This window comes from Schistocerca americana, chromosome 1 (genome assembly GCF_021461395.2).
Source record: "Schistocerca americana isolate TAMUIC-IGC-003095 chromosome 1, iqSchAmer2.1, whole genome shotgun sequence".
Taxonomy (NCBI): Eukaryota; Metazoa; Arthropoda; class Insecta; order Orthoptera; family Acrididae; genus Schistocerca; species Schistocerca americana.
The window spans coordinates 1,191,635,637-1,191,650,110 of record NC_060119.1 but is presented as its reverse complement, the minus strand read 5'-3'; positions in this window follow the sequence as shown (position 1 = coordinate 1,191,650,110).

Sequence of the window (14,474 nt, the reverse complement as noted above, 5' to 3'; positions counted from 1 at the left end):
CGTAACTGTCACTTGATGCTTTGCTTACAGTATAGATACAAAGTAGCTTTCCGAAAACGGCAATGAATCATCTGCGCATCGGCCAAGTCTATTTCGCCACTGTGGAGGCGGCGCTCCACAGAACACTAGTGAATATGGAAATGGACAGTGTGGTAACACTGTACGAGTGTTTAAATTCATTTTATTCCTCTGACGACGGGTAATGCTGTACGCATGTTCTTATGCTACTATTTTGTTTTTATGTAACTTGACTGGTTTCATGTAACTCTTCACTCTAGTCTGTGCATCATTTCCTTGCCACGAAGTACAACCATTTGAACGTGCCTAATGTGGTCAAGACGTGGTCCCTCTCGCTGCAATTTTAGTTCTCCCCTCCCCCCTTTCCCCTACCATCACACTTCTCTCCATTGATATTAGTGAGACCAAATTAGTGACTCAGTTTTACACACAATATTTCGCCCACCGTCACACACTTCAGACGCTGCGAACTGTATCAGTAAGTGCATTCGCTGCGAGAACTGCACGTGTGTGCTTGGAGTCCTGGGGACGAGTAAGAAACCGGACAGAGCTCGCAGTACATCTGGGTCTGTCGTCAAAACGTTGTACATAAAACAGAACGAATAACTCGGCTGAACACCTGGAAGTGGATCATTAACCAACTACATTGAGAAAACCTGAGAGATCGCAGTATTATTATGGATTATTTATACAGGGTTGATCAAGTAACAGTGGCTCAGAGAACAGAATTCCAAGGCACAGAGAAACACTACAGAGAAAAGGGAATACAGTACTAAACCGACTACAGCGTATGTTGAAAATGGCCATTTTTCATCACTTGGAACTGTTGCGTCCTGATCAGCAAGTTGCTGAAGACGGATAGAAGCTGACTGCTGAAATTCTGCAGTCTCCTCCGTAATGTTCTGCTGCAGTTCTTGAAGAACATGGGGCTCGTTACGATACACGTTAGACTTGAGGACTCCCCACACAAAATATCAGTACACTGAACGGTCAGGTGATATCAGTGGCCTGCTAGGGCCGTGAAGACTGAATTTTACTAATAACTCAGGCATGAAGATTGTGTAAATGTGATCCAAGATTCAGCCGGCTGTAAGGCGGTTGGTCTATTCTGTTGAAGTAACTGTAGGTCTTTTCGTCCTCCGTTAATGTTGCCCAAAATCGTATCCACTCGTCCTGGTTACTTTATTTGCCTCACGCCGTAGAATGTTAAACGTACTTAACCATATTAATATCTATTTATTTCTCCCATACCGACGTACTTAATCCTTTCTTCATGTGCTCCAGTATTGACTTTTCGTTATTATAAAATATGAACTAGTGGAGATAATAATTAATCTTTCCGTTACGTTAAGGTAGCTGGTGAATGCACTGATACTCATTTTGCCGCCATCTTGGAGTATATTATTCCAGTCTGCGGAAGGCAGGTCGTGGAAGCAGCGTTCTGGTGGAATATCTGCGGTCGTGTCTTCGGGTAGCTCCATTCAGCTAGAGAGCGCTGCAGGCGTCTTGCAACAAGTTTCAATGCCTCTAATTCCGGCAAACTTAGTTCGAACCTGTTGCTCCGCTCAACTGTTGGAGCAGAAACTCTGCTCTATTGACGGCTGACTTTGATGAAGCCGCCAGCCATTTCCCTACTCCGGTTACAACGACGTCTTATCCACCACACAGAACTGGCATGTCACCCAGAGGGAATTGCTATAACTTGCATAAACGTATCACGTACCTGCGACCTGTAGAGTTTGATCATGCGAATTTCATTTCAAGTTGCCCCCTGAATTAACGTACGTATTAGATGCTATTTAAATTAAGAACTTTTACAGAGATGATCAACTAAAACAGCAGTTTACTTTTCTGCTCAACACCGTTTTACTCTCGAGTAAAAGTGACAAATGTTTCCTCTACTTTTACTTTGAGTGCTTTTATGCACGCTTCCAAAACTGAGAAAAGAAAATTCCTCCCGTCACAGCAGTCATAACCAACCTATCGTTCGTTTATGTTTATGGAATATTCCCTCAACGTTTTAAGGAAGAGAGGCAAGTCAGTAACTGAAATAAACCAGAGTGATGTTTCACAGTATCACGTATTTTATAGAACATGTTTTGCAGATGGCTTCCATTAGCAGAGATGAATTTTATGAAATGCGTTACATAGAGATGTATAAATATTTGATCGTTATTACTGCCGGTTTCAGTAGTCTACCATGCTCTCGGTACGAAAAAGATTACTACCACTCACATGTCATAACACTGTTTGGCATCCGAGACCACATATTATAGATAAACTGTTCACAATAGTGTATATAGAAAAAGACAAGAAATGCCTTAAGGGGGGAACGACAGGGCGACGGAGGTAAATATTGCTCAAATTCAGGATTCTTTTTTCTCCGTACTGGAATGTAGTAAACCAAAGGGGTTTTGCTGCAATGAATCAAGCATACATTAAAGTTTTTATTGGTGCTTTTTATTGGAAAATGTTAATACCTTCACAGTGTAATAGAGATTTTCCCGAGGCTGCTCTGAAAGGAGGAAGTTTGACGATTGTCGGTGTACATTTGTTTGTGGTTATATGAAACATGAAACTAACATATCACCCTAATCCTTACAGATGTAATTTTAGTTCTTCGTAAGGATTTGCAAAAAAAAATATTTTTCACGAAATTGAAGATATTTGGAAAAAATGGCCATTTTTGGACTCCTCTTTCTTGGCCAAGAACAAAAATACTAAACATCAATACAAAAAGATCGCCTACGATGAACTGAAGAGAATTTAATTTGCTTCAAGGCAGACCTAAAGTCATTAAAATTGGATGGAAATTGTAGTGTGGGCGACGACAACCATGCCGAAGAAAACTGTTTTGAGAAAACCGCGTTAAAAGTTTGACAGGTATTAATTTCATAAAAAGATGGATATCATCGATGACTGGTCCGTAATAACTATCGCCCCAGCTAGTGTATGGCCACTTTCTCTTACTTTATCCTGTTGTTGTTGTTGTGGTCTTCAGTCCAGAGACTGGTTTGATGCAGCTCTCCATGCTACTCTATCCTGTGCAAGCTTCTTCATCTCCCAGTACCTACTGCAACCTACATTCTTCTGAATCTGTTTCGTGGATTCATCTCTTGGTCTCCCTCTAAGATTTTTACCTTCCACGCTGCCCTCCAATATTAAATTGGTGATCCCTTGATGCCTCGGGACATGTCCTACCAACCGATCCCTTCTTCTAGTCAAGTTGTGCAACAAACTCCTCTTCTACTCAATTCTATTCAATACCTCCTCATTAGTTATGTGATCTACCCATCTAATCTTCAGCATCCTTCTGTAGCACCACATTTCGAAAGCTTCTGTTCTCTTTTTGTCTAAACCTGATAAGCCCTAATTTTCGTCCTCAAGCTCTTTTGGTCGCTGAGCGCATTACCGTGACGTTTCTATCTTCACAGAATCGATGCATTCATCGTCGATTTTGGTTTGAAGGGCATTTGGCACGTGCATTGATGCAGTACGGCCTACATTGAATAGTCATCCGGACAAATTTGAAGCAATACTGAGAATTTCGCTTGGGGTGGATGTTATTTTTGGAGAGTATTGCCAAATGAGACTATTGAAACTTTAGTTCACGTTTTGAGTAAAATCGTCCCAAAAAAGTTCCAGCACATCAGGATTACTCAGATCAATAGAAATAAAGAGCGTGAGCGCAGAACCGGTTCTCTAGCGCCGACGCGTGCCGTGTACGCTCGGCTTCAAACGCTCAGAGAATGGTTAGTTTTTGAAGTTAGCGCATAACAATTCTTAAATGTATATGTATTTGAATTCCGTAATAAGAAAAATTCGAGTTTTTACGACCGTCACCCTGTCGTTCCTTCTTAAAACAGGATGGAGTGTGACCCATTAGCTGACTCTACTGGGTAGCCGTACGTGTTAAAGCGGGCGCTTCCCGGACGGAAAGATACTCCTGCTCCAGCGTATTGACGACAAGGGGACAGTACGTCGGGCCGGCCGCGGTGGTCTAGCGGTTCTGGCGCTGCAGTCCGGAACCGCGGGACTACTACGGTCGCAGGTTCGAATCCTGCCTCGGGCATGGGTGTGTGTGATGTCCTTAGGTTAGCTAGGTTTAAGTAGTTCTAAGTTCTAGGGGACTTATGACCTAAGATGTTGAGTCCCATAGTGCTCAGAGCCATTTTTGAACAGTACGTTGGGTGGCCAGAGTGTGGTTTTCACGGATTTTCCCACCTTCCACTAGGTGAATATCGGACTGGCTCCCATATAAAAGCCACGCAAAATCTCCTCCGTACGCACACTGATTGGATACACTGCTTCTGTCCCGAGGGTGGGGGTGGGGGGGGGGGGGTGAATCGGAGACTGATGACCCTAGCTTTTTGGTGTCCCTAATCACTTAACCAGCACAAAACAGCACGGTTCATTTTAACAAATGGATTGTAATGGTTCACACACTTTCCTGTGTTCAAGAATTTATTGTCTTTCTATATGTGCACAGCTGCGGGTAGCTTGTGTGTAGAATAAGTTTCTGCATGTCAGAAATTGTTTTGACATGTAATATTAAATTCCTGATGCCGAGAAGATAGTACACTACCAAAACGATTTAGAAAAAATATCTGAATGGTGTGAAAAGTGGCAGTTGACCCTAAATAACGAAAAGTGTGATCTCATCCACATGAGTGTGAAAAGGAACTCGTTAAACTTCGGTTACATGATAAATCAGTCTAATATAAAAGCCGTAAATTCAACTAAATACCTAGGTATTACAGTTACGAACAATTTAAATTGGAAATAACACACAGAAAGTGTTGTGGAGGAGGCTAACCAAAGGCATCGTTTTATTCGCTGGACAGTTAGAAGATGTAACAGACCTACTAAGGAGACTGCCTACACTAGGCTTGTCCGTCCTCTTTTAGAATACTGCTGCGCGGTGTGGGATCCTTACCAGATAGGACTGACACAGTACATCGAAAAAGTTCAGAGAAAGGCAGCACGTCTTGTGTTCTCGCGAAATATGGGAGAGAGTGTCACATAAATGATACAGGACTTGGGCTGGAAATCATTAAAAGAAAAGCGTTTATCGTTGCGACGGAATCTCCTCACGAAATTACAATCACCAACTTCGTCCTCCGAATGCGAGAATAGATTGTTGACACCAACCTATATAGGGCGGAACGATCACCACGATAAAATAAGTGAAATCAGAGCTCGTACGGAAAGATATAAGTGTTCATTCTTTCCGCGCGCGCTGTACGAGATTGGTATAATAGAGAATTGTGAAGGTGTTTCGATGAACCCTCTGCCAGGCACTTAGATGTGATTTGCAGAGTATCCACGTTGATGTAGAAGTAGATGTAGATGTAGTAGTAGCAGTAATCAAGTGTTAATACAACTCCGTATCGTGCATTTTATAAAACTTACTTCATAGTTTGTTGTGAACAGACTGTCAGCAGTTTAAGCCATCGTCAGACAACTTAAGAATAAACTGATAAGCTGCACATCAGTAACAGTTTATAGCTCCACAAAGATTATGTTTTAGCAATTTCTGCAATTTGTGCGGCAAATTACGATATGTACGTCAATCACATAGGACTTTAGCTACTAGGTTGACTGAACATGAAAGGAACTGGGTACTGAAAACATAAAAAGACTCCACCTTCGCTCAACATGTTCTGAGTGATAGTTATTTTTATAATATTAAATGTGATGGTCTCCATAGAGAAAACAGAAAAGTAACATTACTTGAAATTCTGGCTATTAATAAACAGCAGTCGCAGAATCCTGACAGAATCCTAAATCAACAAAAAGAGTTCCTATTTTTGCTTGCTAAAACAGCGAGAGCTAGTTACTATCTTCTTCATCTTAAGATAAAGTACTTCTTGTAAATAGTATAAGTGTTCCTCTCAACATTATATTGACTCCTTCCTCCTCACTGCCCACTCCTTTTTGCTACTTAATCGTACCAACAAGTTATTTTGTACATATAGCCGTGTACTGTTTTGGCCGTCGTTTCTGACACTCAATGAAGCATTGCGCGATCAATAGCTTGCAGCACGTCTCCTGGAACACGATCTTTGGCGTGAAGGCGGCGTGACGCGTTTGCTCAAAATGGCTCAAATGGCTCTGAGCGCTATGGGACTTAACTGCTATGGTCATCAGTCCCCTAGAACTTAGAACTACTTAAACCTAACTAACCTAAGGACATCACACACATCCATTCCCGAGGCAGGATTCGAACCTGCGACCGTAGCTGTCGCGCGGTGCCGGACTGCAGCGCCTAGAACCACTCGGCCACCGCGGCCGGCTGGCGCGTTTGCAGTGAGTGACGTTGTGCCCGGGAGAATGTAGTGGTTCTTTATTTACGTGACCATTACGGCGCTCCAACCACAGTTCTCGATACCAGTAATATCGTACTACTTTTCTCCGAAGTAACAGACATACTTTTGTGACAATATTCACATTTGGTATTATTAATGTATAGGTACTCCGATGTATCCATATATTACAGCGATATGGATCTTGTGTGTATTCATTTCTGTGAGACTGTCATAATCTTTGACTTACTTGTAACCGTTTTGGCGCGATTGCGCACAGAGCAGTCTTGGTTTCACTTTGCAGAAGTTAAGTTGTTATTTCACTTTCTAAAAGAACAGTCAAGTCTTGTGTTTGGTTAAAGTGGAAATTAAATATATGAAGATTGATACAAAACTGTTTTCTTGATGATGTGACAATTAAGAAGAAGTATATGTGAATTTATAAGAAGTTTAATAAAAATGTGGATCTTGAACACCTTGTCAAAAATTATTTCAGCCATACCATTGTTCGGATCTGGGATTGTTTGATCATTAAGAATTTCCTGAAAAACGCATTTTTTAGGTCTTCAAATATTGCTAAAATACAGATCTGGACCTTCTAGCAGTCAAAGTGGAATCACCCTAAAATCAACAAGATGAGCCATAACAACTTCGACGAAATCTACGTGGGAATCCATTCAAGATAAGTGCCAAAATTAATGACTTTTTTTACAGTGACTTCATTATTTCCATTCTGACGATACCATCCACAGTCAATAACTTTGTTATTGCCCAATAAATCGAACATATGCTGCGTGAGCAACATTGTTAATCTGATTTGTAACCTACATTGCAAGTGGTGGTATTGTTAGAAGAGGCAGTGAGTGAAGCAGAAAGACAGCCCAGGTCTGGGAGGCAACGGGGTTCGCTGTTTGTTCTACTGCCCACGTGGCTTCCAATTTTGTCTGGCTGAACATCTTCCGGACTCGAGGGACGTGCAATGGAAACGGAGTGGACACATTATTCCTTTGGCCGACCAGACTTGGAGGCGGGCGGTGGATCATCCACGCATTTCCTGAAGGCTCTAAGTTTTCCACTGGTTCTTAGCATGCTCGGTAAGTTACTCGTTACTAAGGACTGTCCTTGCTCCCGCTGTAAGTGTTATAATTGTGACTGGTTTGTTTCCTGCGCGTGTTTGGCCCGCTACTTCTGTATTGGACTCGGTTCAGCCTCCTGTTGTTGTTGTTCCCTTTTCCTGTATCTAGCCGGGTGATTTCAGCGGCATGTCGTTCGTATAAAACATATTATCATTAATTTAGTAACTGTCGTAGAGTTATGATTCGGTTGTGGGTTTAAATTTTTGCGATTTTGGGCTGCTTGGGATTATGCAGCTCTTTTTACGTTCAGTGCGTCAATATCTGTGACACTAAAAAAAAAAAAAATCCTCTATGTTGTGCACTAAATCGTTAAGTCTATTTCTTTAGTTATTTACTTCCAAGTCAAAATTGTGTGCAACATTGGAGAGGTTCGGCAGCCAACCGTTCGCGTGTCCCTCCAACTATGTTTTTCGTCCCGCGCGACGGTTAAGTATTTATCATTTCCGCCTCGTGGTGTGATACGAAGTTGAAACTCGGTTAGTCCCTCAACTTCTTTACAATCACGGGGAAGTGGGCGTAGTCGCCTTGGCCAGTTCCTTACTATTTTTAGCGACTTATCACAACTGTTTTGTCTATGTCGCCAGCGTATAATCTGATGATTTTTTACTTACATACATACACACACACACACACACACACACACACACATATATATATATATATATATACCGAGCGAGGTGGCGCAGTGGTTAGACACTGGACTTGCATTCGGAAGGACGACGGTTCAATCCCGCGTCCGGCCATCCTGATTTAGGTTTTCCGTGATTTCCCTAAATCACTCCAGGCAAATGCCGGGATGGTTCCTCTGAAAGGGCACGGCCGACTTCCTTCCCCATCCTTCCCTAATCCGATGAGACCGATGATCACGCTGTCTGGTCTCCTTCCCCAAACCAACCAACCATATATATATATATATATATATATATATATATATATATATATATATATATATATATATATAAGAAAGTCGTGTTAGTTATACTATATATAATTCAACGTGGTATAACAAAAACGCATCTGGCACTGAATAACAAAATGCAAATGTCAGCTAAACAACGGCTGGACCGATTTGGCTGAAAATTGGTGGAGAGGTAGCTTAGAACCAGGACACGGACATAGGATACTTTTTTTATCCCGTTCGACCGCTATAAAACATGGTATAACAAAAACGCATCTGTCATGGAGTAACAAAATGCAAATGTCAGCTAAACGTCACTATAAAACGTGGTATAACAAAAACGCATCTGACATGGAATAACAAAACGTAAATGACAACTAAACGTCTATCGTTAAGTATCAGTATATATCATTAATTAAAAATTTAAAGATATAATTTGTATTTTCTTTGAATCATCATTAACAATGCCACGACCAAGACGATCGAATATTTCTCGACAAAGCCGCAATGCAAGAAGGATACAAAACATTGCGAATGAAAGGACTGAAGACGAACAACAAATTGCCCGTGAACCGCGCCGCGTTAGTATGGCTCGACTTCGTGCTTCTCAATCACAAGAGCAAAGTGAGGGAGCCTGTGAAACGGCTAGGTTGGCAATGCGAAATGGTCGAGCGAACAACAGAGGTCAACATGTACATAATTTACGATGCACAAGAAGAGATGCTTGCCTCAAATCATCTAGTCTATGACGCAATTTGAAGTAACTTCAGCTGACAACAAACATGAGAGTTGCATTGCTTAATGATACATCTGCTGAAGATTTCTCTGAACAATTGCTGACTATTGGTAAGAAGAATCGAGAGGATTGATTTCATTTCCTCATAATTTCCGTAACTTTGTCTCATTGAAAGACGAACTTATCAACAAAGTATTTCCAAACATCATTACTAACTACAAAAGTAATGAATGGTTGAGTGAGCGAGGAAATTTAGCTGCTAAGAATAAAGATGTAGGTGACCTAAACTACATAATTCAGAATGAGATCATTGGTAAAATGCATTCATTCAAATCTATTGACTGTGTAACAAATGAAGATGAAGCTACCAACTGTTCAATTGAATTTTTAAACTCTTTCGATGTGCCTGGCCTACCACCGCACAATTTACGCCTGAAAGTTGGCTCCGTAGTAATCATGCTTCGAATCATAAACCAACCAAAACTGTGCAACGATACGAGCTTGGTGGTAAGTAAATTGATGAACAATGTTATTTACGCGACGAAACTCAAACGAAAATTCGAAGGTGAGGAAGTTCTCATTCCGAGGATCCCGATGATCCCAACCGATATGCCGTTTGAGTTTAAAAGATTTCTATTTCCGATCCGTCTTGCATTCGCCATGACCATTAACAAATCACAAGGACAATCCTTCAAAGTTTATTGTATAAATTTGGAATATCCATGTTTTTCACATGGTCAGTTATATGTGGCATGTTCACGGGTCGGAAGACCATCTGCGTTGTTTGTTCTTGCGCCTGATAATAAAACAAAAAAAAAATGTCGTGTATCACAAGGTACTTAATTGAAGAGTGGAAGCTATGCACTAAAAAACATAAAGAACGAAGAATCATTAAAATTCTTAATTTTTTATTTGTGTCTCCTGATAAAAAATTGAACTTAACATCCAAAATCTGATTATTTATTGGCTTTAAGGCGGAACAGAGTTCGGCGGGTCAGCTAGTTTTACTTAAAAGTTACTTCTCTGTTCATCAGACTATCATTGTATGTTGTGCCTTGGGCAGTGTATCCACTGGTTGCATAGAAAAGGAGGTGTGTGGTGACCAGCTAATCGAGTCTGCCGTAAGCAATTTCGTGGCCGTTCGTCCGGAGCAAATTGCCCCATGCATGGTGGTTTCATGTCAAGCAGCTTTAATTGTTTTGGTTTCCTTTTAATGAACTCCTTTTAGGTAAATCTGATTTATCTGTTGTATTTCAGACAGACATTGTGAAGACGCTTACTGTCTGCCTCTTTTGAAGACAATTTTCCTATCGTATTTTACTTCTTACACATAATGGTATTTGGAGTATTCTTAAGTTTTCTAATTTATCGTTTGTCCTTTTGGCAAAGGAAAGGAAAAGAACCTTTGAAGATATTGTTTTATATATTATAAGTAATTGTTCTTAATTATTTTATTTAACTGGATGGTTTTGTCTTAATATGTTAAGGTCCTGCTGACCTAATTGGTAGAGTTACTTTTCCGAGGAGTGTTAGTAAAAATCTTGATACGGTTGATGTTCAGTCCTTATTTTGCCCGGTCCTTCCACTCCTAGGCAACCTTATGCCAGTAACGTTTGCACTTCTAATCTCTAATTATTCTAGCATCCGTGCTAGAGCACATAGATACGGGCGTAGATAATGTGAGTGATTCTCTCGGCAGAGTTGGGCTGTAAGTCACGGCGGACGGAGCGCGTGCAGTATAGCACGGGCAGAACTGCGGACCCGTGTGTTTACCTGCCAATGCTGATAGGCCAGGCCTGTCAGCTCTTACGCCGACATCGAGCAACTTGGACATGGCTTTCACATCGCGCCGTGAACTTCGTTCCGTGCGATATTTGTTCAGTCATTCGCTCTGGTCATGTTTTAAGCTTTTATCATTGCCAGTTTTTAAACATGTTTGGAGGCTCTGCTCCCCCATAGATTGAGCCGAGCGTCGAATTTGCTTTCCTCTTCTTGGGTGCAGCTCCCTGACTTCCGTAGTCAAGCCACTGCTGGTATAAGTAGTTACATTTGTCCCGTCAGAATGGCTTCATGGCGGTTTCACCCACAGTAGACAGAAAACTGACGATGGACGAAGCTCTTACGCATCTGACTCTTTTATTTATTTATTTTCAGGGTTCCGTGCATCAGTCTGTAAAAATAGAGCTCTTATAGGAATGCTTTGTTATCCGACTATTCAAAACCCTTTATCTCTGGAACGAGGAGACGTATCAAATTGAAATTTATGCCACATATATCGCCTTGAAGGTATAAGAAATTGAAGTTTGTGATTCAATGAAATCAAAAGATACGGTCATTTAGGTCACATATTGTGACACTCGCCAACTCTCCCGTTAAAACCTGTAGAGTACGTCCAGTTGACCTAAACTCATAAAATTAGGCAAGAAGCATGTTGTGGGTTGGCAGGAGAGCCAACACCGTTTTACTAGAGTAAGCCGACAGGCACGCGTTTTAGCTCACGCAGGCTGGCGTGAGGTGTGGAACAGGACAAGGAAATTAGAATTTAGAAAAACGGACGTAGCTGGTGGGATACTTAACTTTAATCCATAAGGATGAGCGTCGCTCTAGATGGTACATTATTCATAATATCAATAGTAACTCGTAATGGCGCCATGCTAGGTCGTAGCAAATGACGTAGCTGAAGGCTATGCTAACTACCGTCTCGGAAAATGAGAACGTAAGTAGGCAGTGAACCATCGCTAGCAAAGTCGGTTGTACAACTGGGGCGAGTGCTAGGAAGTCTCTCTAGACCTGCCGTGTGGCGGCGCTCGGTCTGCAATCTCTGATAGTGGCGACACGCGGGTCCGACGTATACTAACGGACCGCGGCCGATTTAAAGGCTACCACCTAACAAGTGTGGTGTCTGGCGGTGACACCACAAAGCAAGGTTTCACGGTACAAGTAAAGGAAAAAATCTGAAAAGTATTAATTAATATTTATATGGCTTGAAAAAAATTTTTCTTTCTTCATTTGTTACCCGACGAAAAACTTGAAATTAGAACAGTCAATAGTAGTGCTGTATCCAGGCTGACTGGGTCGCAATAGTAAAAGGCAATCGTCACGCAAGGAATGACTTTACTGATCATATGGCGTAGATTGGAATTTAGTCAACATCAGATACCCAGGTTCGATTACTGCAAGTGGGCATTGGCGTTTCAGGCTGAGTGTGAAACAAACATGCTTAGACTAGAGTGCGAGCGTGTTTCACATACACTATGTGATCAAAAGTATCCGGACACCTGGCTGAAAATGACTTACAAGTTCGTGGCGCCCTCCATCGGTAATCCGGGAATTCAGTATCGTGTTGGCCCACCCTTAGCCTTGACGACAGCTTCCACTCTCGTAGGCATACGTTCAATCACGTGCTGAAAGGTTTCTTGGGGAATGGAAGCTCATTATTCACGGAGTGCTGCACTGAGAAGGTGTGTCGATGTCGGTCGGTGACGTCTGGCACAATATCGACATTCCATAACTTCCCAAAGGTGTTCTATAGGCCAGAATGAGATTTTCACTCTGCAGCGGAGTGTGCGCTGATACGAAACTTGCTGATAGATTAAAACTGTGTGCCCGACCGAGACTCGAACTCGGGACCTTTGCCTTTCGCGGGCAAGTGCTCTACCATCTGAGCTACCGAAGCACGACTCACGCCCGGTACTCACAGCTTTACTTCTGCCAGTATCTCGTCTCCTGGACGGAAGGTAGGAGACGAGATACTGGCAGAAGTAAAGCTGTGAGTACCGGGCGTGGGTCGTGCATCGGTAGTGCAGTTGCTAGAGCACTTGCCCGCGAAAGGCAAAGGTCCCGAGTTCGAGTCTCGGTCGGGCACACGGTTTTAATCTGCCAGGAAGTTTCGTGTTCTATAGGATTCAGGTGAGGATTCTGTGCAGGCCAGTCCATTACAAGGATGTTATTGTCGTGTAACTTCTCCGCCACAGGCCGTGCATTATCAACAGGTGCTCGATAGTGTTGAAATATGCAGTCGCCATCCCCGAAATCAACAGTGGAAAGCAAGAAGGTACTTAAAACATCAATGTACGTCTATGCTGTGATAATGGCACGCAAACCAACAATGGGTGCAAGCTCCCTCCATGAAAAACACGAGCACACCGTAACACCCCCGCTCCGGATTTTACTGTTGGCGCTACACATGCTGGCAGAAGACATTCACCGGGCATTCGCCATATGCACACGCTGCCATTATGTGTGGCTTATGAGCAGCCGCACGCCCATGGAGTCCAAGTTTTCTCACCTCCCGCCTAACTGTCATAGTATTTGCAGTGGATCCTGATGCAGTTTGGAATTCCTGTGTGATGGTCCGGATAGATATCTGTCTATCACACATTATGATCCTCTTCAACATCGGCGGTGTGCGTCAGTCAATAGACGAGGTCGGCCTGTACGCTTTTGTGCTGTACGTATCCCTTCAATTTTCTACTTCACTGTCACATCAGAAACAGTGGACTTAGGAATGTTTAGGAGTGTGGGAACCTCGCGGACAGATTTATGACACGAGTGACACCCAATCACCCGGCCACGTTCGAAGTCCATGAGTTCGGCGTAGCTCCCCATTCTGCTTCCTCACGATGTATAATGACTACTGAGGTCACTTGATATAGCTAGCAGTAGGTGGCAGCAGAGTGCACCTAATATGAAAAAAAAATGTTCTTGGGTGTGTCTGGATATTTTTGATCACATAGTGTACAACTTGAAACGCCGTGTTTACGTATATTAATCGCTCCTGTATATCTGATGATGGGTAGATTCCGATAAGAGTCATGCGAGCAGTAAAGTCACTCCTCGCCTGACGTTTGGTTTTTACCATTGCCATCTAGTCAGATTGACTGCAAAACTGCTGACTGTTATAATAATGGTCGCCAGCTTCCTTCACAGCTTTATGTCACACTTAGGTTATTGAAGTTCAAACATGATCGAAAATATAGCATCCCTTGGACCGATATCGAAGTCCACAAGAGGCAAAAATGGTAGAGACTCTAGGAATGGATGAACTGGCTTTACACATAATTAAACAGAATGCGGAAGTGATCTCACACCACACTGGGGTCGGGCCAGGCGCCTGCAGAGCAGCCTTCGGCACCTTCGTCCATGAAACGGTCCGTCGGTTTCGACGACTCTACGAAAACTTTGCAGAATTACCTGTGTTGGTTGTTGCTGCACTACCAGGTAATGTGTGTCGTCAGTGCAGCTGATAGAGCCATGTTGTTAATCTCTAGAAGTGCCATTTTCTATGGATTAGTTCAAAATTTGAAGCCCTCTCCTGAGCCCAAAAAACCATAATGAACTGTGTGAATTGATGATGCATTATTTTGGACAACAAAGCCGGA